Source organism: Sciurus vulgaris (genome assembly GCF_902686455.1).
Source record: "Sciurus vulgaris genome assembly, chromosome: 3".
In the NCBI taxonomy this organism is placed as follows: domain Eukaryota; kingdom Metazoa; phylum Chordata; class Mammalia; order Rodentia; family Sciuridae; genus Sciurus; species Sciurus vulgaris.
In genome coordinates, this window is record NC_136463.1 from 65269278 (window position 1) to 65276756 (window position 7479).

A 7479-nucleotide genomic window follows, 5' to 3' on the forward strand; every position below is an offset into this window, starting at 1 on the left:
AAAATAGCTCAAATAGGGGTTGGCAAACTTTCTGCATACATTCAGATAGTAAATATGTAGGGCTTTGGGGTCATATGGTCTTGTTACCTGCTCAGCTCTGCCCTTATAGTTTGAAAGCAGCTATAGACAATATGGGCATGGCTATTCCAATAGAACTTCATTTACCGTAACAGGCACACCACATTTGGTCCATGAGCTATTTACTAACACCTGAACTAAAAGAATTAGAAGCAAAGAAGATAGGGATGAGGTGGGACTAGGAAGTGCTCTGGTCTCAACATATCTTTGTATAATAGGATGACTCTAAACTGTGGTCATATGTTACATTGCTTAAAATAAAAAGAATCAAAGAATAAAAAATAAAGCCCCTGCCAGGGCTGTCTGCCTCTTGCTTGAAAAGACTGGGGAATTGATTATACAGAATTACCCATTAGGGAGCCCAGTATCCTGAATAAATATGAATTTATTTAAATTTATTTTTATTGTAAACAAATGGGATACATGTTGTTTCTGTTTGTACATGGAGTAAAGGCATACCATTTGTGTAATCATACATTTACATAGGGAAATGGTGTTTGATTCAGTCTGTTATTTTTTCCTTCCCCCCACCCCTTCTACCCCTCTTTTCCCTCTATACAGTCCTTCCTTCCTCCATTCTTGCCCCCCTCCCACCCCCCATTATGTGTCATCATCCACTAATCAACGAGATCATTCATCCTTTGGTTTTTTGAGATTGGCTTATCTCACTTAGCATGATATTCATTCTCCAATTTCATCCATTTGCCTGCAAATGCCATGATTTTATTATTCTTCATGGCTGAGTAATATTCCATTGCATATATTTACCACAGTTGGATTGCATAGAACCTCATATATGAGAAAAATGAAAATCCCCTAAATTAGCTGCAAATGGTTTTCCAAGTTAGTGGATTGAAAATATCTATGGAAGTTCAGGAAAACTGATTGCTTGATCATATTAAGATTAAGAGGGAATAAGAAACCAGTCACAAAAGACCACAAACATATTATACAATTCCATTTCTATGAAATGTCTAGAAAGGCAAATTTGTAGAGAAAAGAAGTAGATTGATGGTTGCCTAGGGCAGGGGGTGGGGAAAGTGAAGAGTAGCTACTAATGGGTGTGAGGTTTCTTACTCGGGTGGTAAAAATGTTCTAAAATTGTTAAACAATAATTGCACAACTCTGTAAACATACTAATAGCCATTGAAGTGTACAGTTAAATGGGTGAATTGTATGGTATGTGAATTATATTTCAAAAAAGCCATTAACAGAGGCAATAAGAATATTTATTTGTTTTTCCAGTGCTGAGGATCAAAACCAGGATCTCGTTCATGCTAGGCAACCCCCCACCACTGAACCACATCCCCAGTCCTTGGAGCTTTTTTGAGATCATTGTCTTGAAAGGTCTTTTTGTACCAGGTGCGGTGGCACACACCTGTAATCCCAGCTACTCAGGAACCTCAGCAATTTAGTGAGATCCTGTCTCCAAATAATTAAAGGCTGGGTATATAGTTCTGTGGTAAAGTGCTCCCTGAATTCAACCCCTAGTACTGTGGGGGAAAAAAAAAAAAAGAAGTTAGGTGGTTGTTCTTCCTTGGCTAGGGAAAGCCATGATTATCAAAGAAAGTGGTCTGGAGAGCTCACACCACATGGTGTCATTTTACTGATGCACTCTGGGGAAAGGGCCAGTACAAAATCCAAGCAACCCAGTGAAAACTTCTGAAGTATATGTAAATATAAGTAAACTGATAAAGCTATGAACAATGTAATAAATGGATTTAGATATACTCCATGTCGAATTTTTTTTTTTTTTTTTTTTTTTTTTTTTTTTTTTGTGGTGCTGGGGATTGAATCCAGGGCCTTGGCTTGCAAGACAAGCACTCTACCAACTGAACTATCTCCCCAGCCCACAAATTTTTTGTTAAGTAACATTCTTCTCAATAAAAGAAAAAATCAGCTCTTGGTGTTAAAGGATAGTATTTTACTTGAATGATAGTTAAATAAATTCAAACAGTCTGGCCGATTTGTTACTTACTTTTTAAAGTAGTTTTCAAAAGACTGATAAGCCCAAAGCCATTTGGAAAGTGTTAATAAAATGTCTGGGGTGCTGGCAAAGACAATGAACTAGAAATTAGGATACATGGGTCCTTCGTTTTTTGGGGGGTGGTGGGTAACTAGGGATTGAACTAAGAGGTACTCAACCACTGAGCCACATTCCCAACCCTATTTTGTATTTTATTTAGAGACAGAGTCTCACTGAGTTGCTCAGTGCCACACTTTTGCTGAGGCTGGCTTTGAAGTTGTGATTCTCTTGCCTCAGCCTTCTGAGCTGCTGGGATTATAGGCATGGGCCACCTCACCCAGCGCATGGGTACTTCTTATTAACTTTTTGTTGTTGTATCAGGGATTGAACCCAGAGGCACTTAACCACTGAGTCACATCCCCAACCCATTTTACTTTTTAAAAATTTCAAGACAGGGCCTTGCTAAGTTGTTGAGGCTGGCCTTGAATTTGTGATCCTCCTGTTTCCAGAGTTGCTGGAATTATAGGCGTGCACCAATGCCCCAGCTCTTCTTAGCTTCTTAACCTGCTTCTAAGAATACTTGTTGTTGAGAACTGGGCAACTCACTCATTCTTTGAGCCTATTACTCATTTATAAATTGGAGATAATAGCAGGACTACCTACTTTACAGATTATTGAGAGGATCAATTGAGCTAATATGTGAAAATACTTCAAAAAGTTTAATGCGACAAAAATTTTATGATATTTGTTATCATTAAGCTAGAGGTCATTTAGTTAATTACCATGATAATGGTTAAAAACAGTATTCTGCAAAATCTTCCCTTCTTTACTGCCTAAAATGCCATTTGTATTCACAGTGAACTCTTAATAAGCTTGTTCTGAAACCATTAGGATATGTGCTATCAGTTTAATATCTTCAAGAACAACTGTTCCTAGAAATGTTGCTGCAAATCTCCCCAAATGCCCTCCTCCAAATATGAAATAGGCTGATGGGTTAAAACAGGGCCTGAGATCATCCAAGAGATGAGAACTGGTAATAAACACTGCCATCTTATCAGAAAAGGTTAAAAAGGGACCTCCAATCTCCAATTATAAAATGTTTAGAACATATCACATTTTGTCAACCTAATAAAGAAAATAAAGTTTAATTTCCCCAAATTTTATTAAAAATGGAATCTTTCATCAGATAGCTTATTGCAAAGATGAAATCTTGCAGCATAGCAGTAAAGTTTGCTGTAATAACAAGCTTAAAGCAAATATAAATTCTTTTTGTAGTTCTCAAACTTGAGAGGTTTATGTCATTTAAAAAGAAATGCTGTTTTCTTTTTTCCATGAGTCAGGGACAAACATTTTCCACAAGAACATCTGCTCATTAAAATGATTCTAAGTTGTTAAGAAAAGGGGAAGGGAAAGAGGTAGCATTCAGTTAAGTCTTTGAAAAATTAGAAAAACAATTTCAAGTCTGTTTTTTAAAGTCTTTATTTGATTCCCTTTTGATGTAAAACAGCCATTTTTTCCCTAAGTCCTAAGTCATCTTACTTTGTCCCTTAAAACATATTAAAAATAACCACCCAATCAACCATAATAGTTTCATGGTAGACACAAAGTTCAAATGAAAAGGAAACTTTCCAAATATATTTTATAATGTACTTATATACATTCAATTATGGTTATATTAACTGGATATTTTTTAGATAAAATTTCTCCTTAGGTAGCACTTCTGGATTTAAAAAAATGCTGAAGTAAATATCTAGGAGCACATGGCACTCTTTCCTAGTTGAAAATATTTTATAGTTACATTGAACATGGTCAACATGTTCTAAATCCAGTACCATTTCCATTAACATTATTTCTCTGGCAAAGGTTCCCCAGGCATTTTTGCATACATACTACTGTCAGACTTGGAGGGCAATGGAGGTGTAATAGCATTATTAAGTTTTTTGCTTAGCTGCATAAGAGCTAAACAGATGTGTATCCAGTGATATAGAAGTTCAATGACAGTATTACCAAATTTCCATACTTCAATTCGGGAATGATCTGCATCAAGGAAAAAAAAAGTTAGTGTGGATAGTTTTATAATTTTATTATTAAAATGGTTAAATTCCAATACTATGATTAAAGTTCATTAGATATATTTGGAGTCAAAACCATAGCAGAATCTTACTTAAATATGTAATTACAAGAATATGGATAGAGGGGCTGGGGTTGTGGCTCAGTGGTAGAGGATTTGCCTGGCATGTGTGAAGCTCTGAGTTTGATCCTCAGTGCCACATATAAATAATAAAACCTTATTTATAAAAAAGAATACGGACAGATAAAATTTTGATATTTACAGACAAGGGAGTACTGCATAGCAGTTAGCAATTAAAGAAACATTGATAGCTCAATCTCAAAAACATAGTGAGCCCCAAAAGTCATAGAATATTATGTACATTTGCATATAATTTAAACTTGTTAAACAGTATTATATTGTTTATAAATTCACAAGGATGTAGTTAAAAAAAGAAGAAATCATACATGAAACTGATAAAAACCAAATTTATAATAGTGTAATGGGAAAAGAGAAGGAGAACATGGAGAGGTAGAGAGCATCAACTGCTACTATGTTTTATATCTTTAAAAATGTCTTACTCAAACATGGCATAAATGTTAAAGTTGGGTATAGAATCTACCTTTATAATGATTACACTAATTAAAAATTATTTAAAAATATGCAATTACTCTCCATTTTTAAAGATGTTAAATTGAAAATTATTAAACCGCCATTCATAAAACTATTTTTTCCCAGGAGTCAAAAACTAATATTTAGACAGAATGGTCCAGTAGAAAGAGCAGACCTGGATTCCAATTTTGGTTCTACTCCAACTAATTCTGTGACGGCAAGCAGGTCATTTAATTGTTCTAAACCTAAGTTTCTTTTTCTGCAACATGAGTAATACCTCAGGATTTTTATGAGGATTAATAAGAAAACATATGCAAAGATCTGTCACTGAGGTATCGCCCACTCCCAGGTCTATGGTTTTTTTTTGTTATTCATAGTATCTATTGTCTAAAACAATATTTGCTGATTTAAATTGAATAAACCATTAAATGTACTTATAATTGAGTAAGGGCTTTAAAGTCTTCTACCCCATGACTTGTTATAATAATGATGGTTACCTATTAGAATTTAAAAACAGAACACTTTATTTCCCTGTCTTCTACCAATGCAAAGAACCAGGTTCCCGGAATTAGGTTTATCCTGTAGTTTTGAAGGTACTATTACAATAAAAGTTACAATATATGAAAAGAAAGGGACATAAAATGTGGAAAATATTCACAAGTCTCCATTTTTATCTGAAGCTGACTTTAAAACATGTGGGTTCAATTAATTTTCTAAGATTCTTTTTTCACACACATGCAGGCACTGTCTTTTCTCATTCAATTCTAAGTGTTCAATAACTGTTGAGCTGAAATAACATTAAAAAATAATTTAATTTGTTTTTTTCAAATACTAAAAGCTTTTCCAGATTATAGCTTAATAACATTAGTGACAATTAAGAATAAAAACAAAACCAGATGCTAGTCATGAGAACACATTAAAAATATCTGATACATTTCATTTTATGGGCAATACTAGATCAATCAAAATACATTGAGGGTGCATTTGTAATAATTGATCTTCTTTGTACTAATTTGCTTCCTGGAAACTTAATGCTACAGGTTTCCAAAGATTACTTTGGTCACCTTAATGTTTGAGCATTATGATTAAATTAAAGTTCACCCTACGACAATGCTAAAACCAATCCTGATTTTCTAGATAAAACAGCTGTTGCTTCCCACAGCTTTATTCTTCTGTCCTTCCCGAATCCGCATTAAGAGCTTTGTTTCATCCATGCCTGTCTCGGTGTTCTCAGTTGAACATCCAAATGAACAGACCCCCGTCTACAGTCGTTATTAAGCTTGTTACTATCTCCATGGTGATTTAAGGACACGAGGGTGGGGAGAGAGGTCGCTCCTTTTCACAAGCCCGAGTTGCTGATTTCCTGTCTTATTGTTACCAGAGACAAAAGCCCCAAACCTATTGGGTGGTGGTTTCTGTTTCCCTGTCCTTTCCAGAGACTAATGCCTTAACAACCGGCTCTAATGATTGGTCTAAGGATGCCTTCTGCCAGCTGAGTTCTTCGCTGTCGGTTGAGCGCTACTGCCCTCTTGTGGTGAATAGGTGGCAGCTCTTTGAATGTTGGCAGAGACAGCCTGTTCGCATAAACTTAGCAATTCTTTCACGCAGACATACTATTTTTTATTTCTTTAATAACCATAAGAGATTAAGGGGGGGGTTTGCTTTGCCATGGCAAAGATTATAGTAAATATTTTAATACATCCAAGCTATAAATATTTCTGGGTCAGTCTTTGAATCTGTTCAGGGATTCATTCAGAAACCTTTTATTATAGTATTTTTGCAGGTTTCAGTTTAATCAAACTTTTAATTGCATAGGGAATTCATTATGGTAGAAACACTAGGCTATAAAAAGGATATTTTAAAATTAAAACTCCATTTATGAATTCCTGCCTTAACACTGAATTAATTAAATTAAATCCTTTGGGGTAATTATAGACAATTACTAAAAATGGGTAAAGCAAAAAGCATGAAGTGTGTTAAGTGTCAAGTTCAAAAGCTAGTTTGTAACTGCTCCTTTCAACTACCAACTAACTCAAGATCTGCAGCTTTTCTCCAATGCTCCTCTCCTTCATCGTTAGTTTTAGTTCTTTTTTTTCCCCATTGCTTTACATGCCCTAAATCACTCAACATTACTGTCACATAATGAGGGGAAGGTCCATGCAATAATGTAAACATAAAAGGATATGTGTATGCAAATTTCAATTAGTTTTTATGGAGGCAGGGCACTTACGTTTGCCATGGCAGATGGCTACTTAATATGTCTCTGTTAATTTAATGTGGTCCCAAAGGCACTGTATTGTGCTGCCTTGCAGGCTTATCAGGAAAGAATAAATGTTAAATGGGGAGGTAAAAATACATTTTTCTTTTTCTGGGGGGTGGGAGGTACTCGGGATTGAATTCAAGGGCACTTAACTACTGAGCCACATCCCCAATCCTTGTTTGTATTTTCTTCAGAGACAGGATCTCATTGACTTGCTTAGTGCCTTGGTGTTGCTGAGGCTGGCTTTGAACTCGAGATCCTCCTGCCTCAGCCCCCCAAGCTGCTGGGATTACAGGTGTGCGCCACCACGCTCGGTCACATTTTTCTTGAGATTATCAAAGTTTGTGTGGAAGTTTATTACAAGATAAAACACCTAGTTCTTGTGGGTACATTATTTTCATTCCTATTGCAAGCATAATTTCTGCAATACCACATGGCCTCATTTTTTTCCCCAATGTAGTTATAAATCAGAAGTGTCAATTGAAATCAATGTAATTTATCTTTACAAAAATT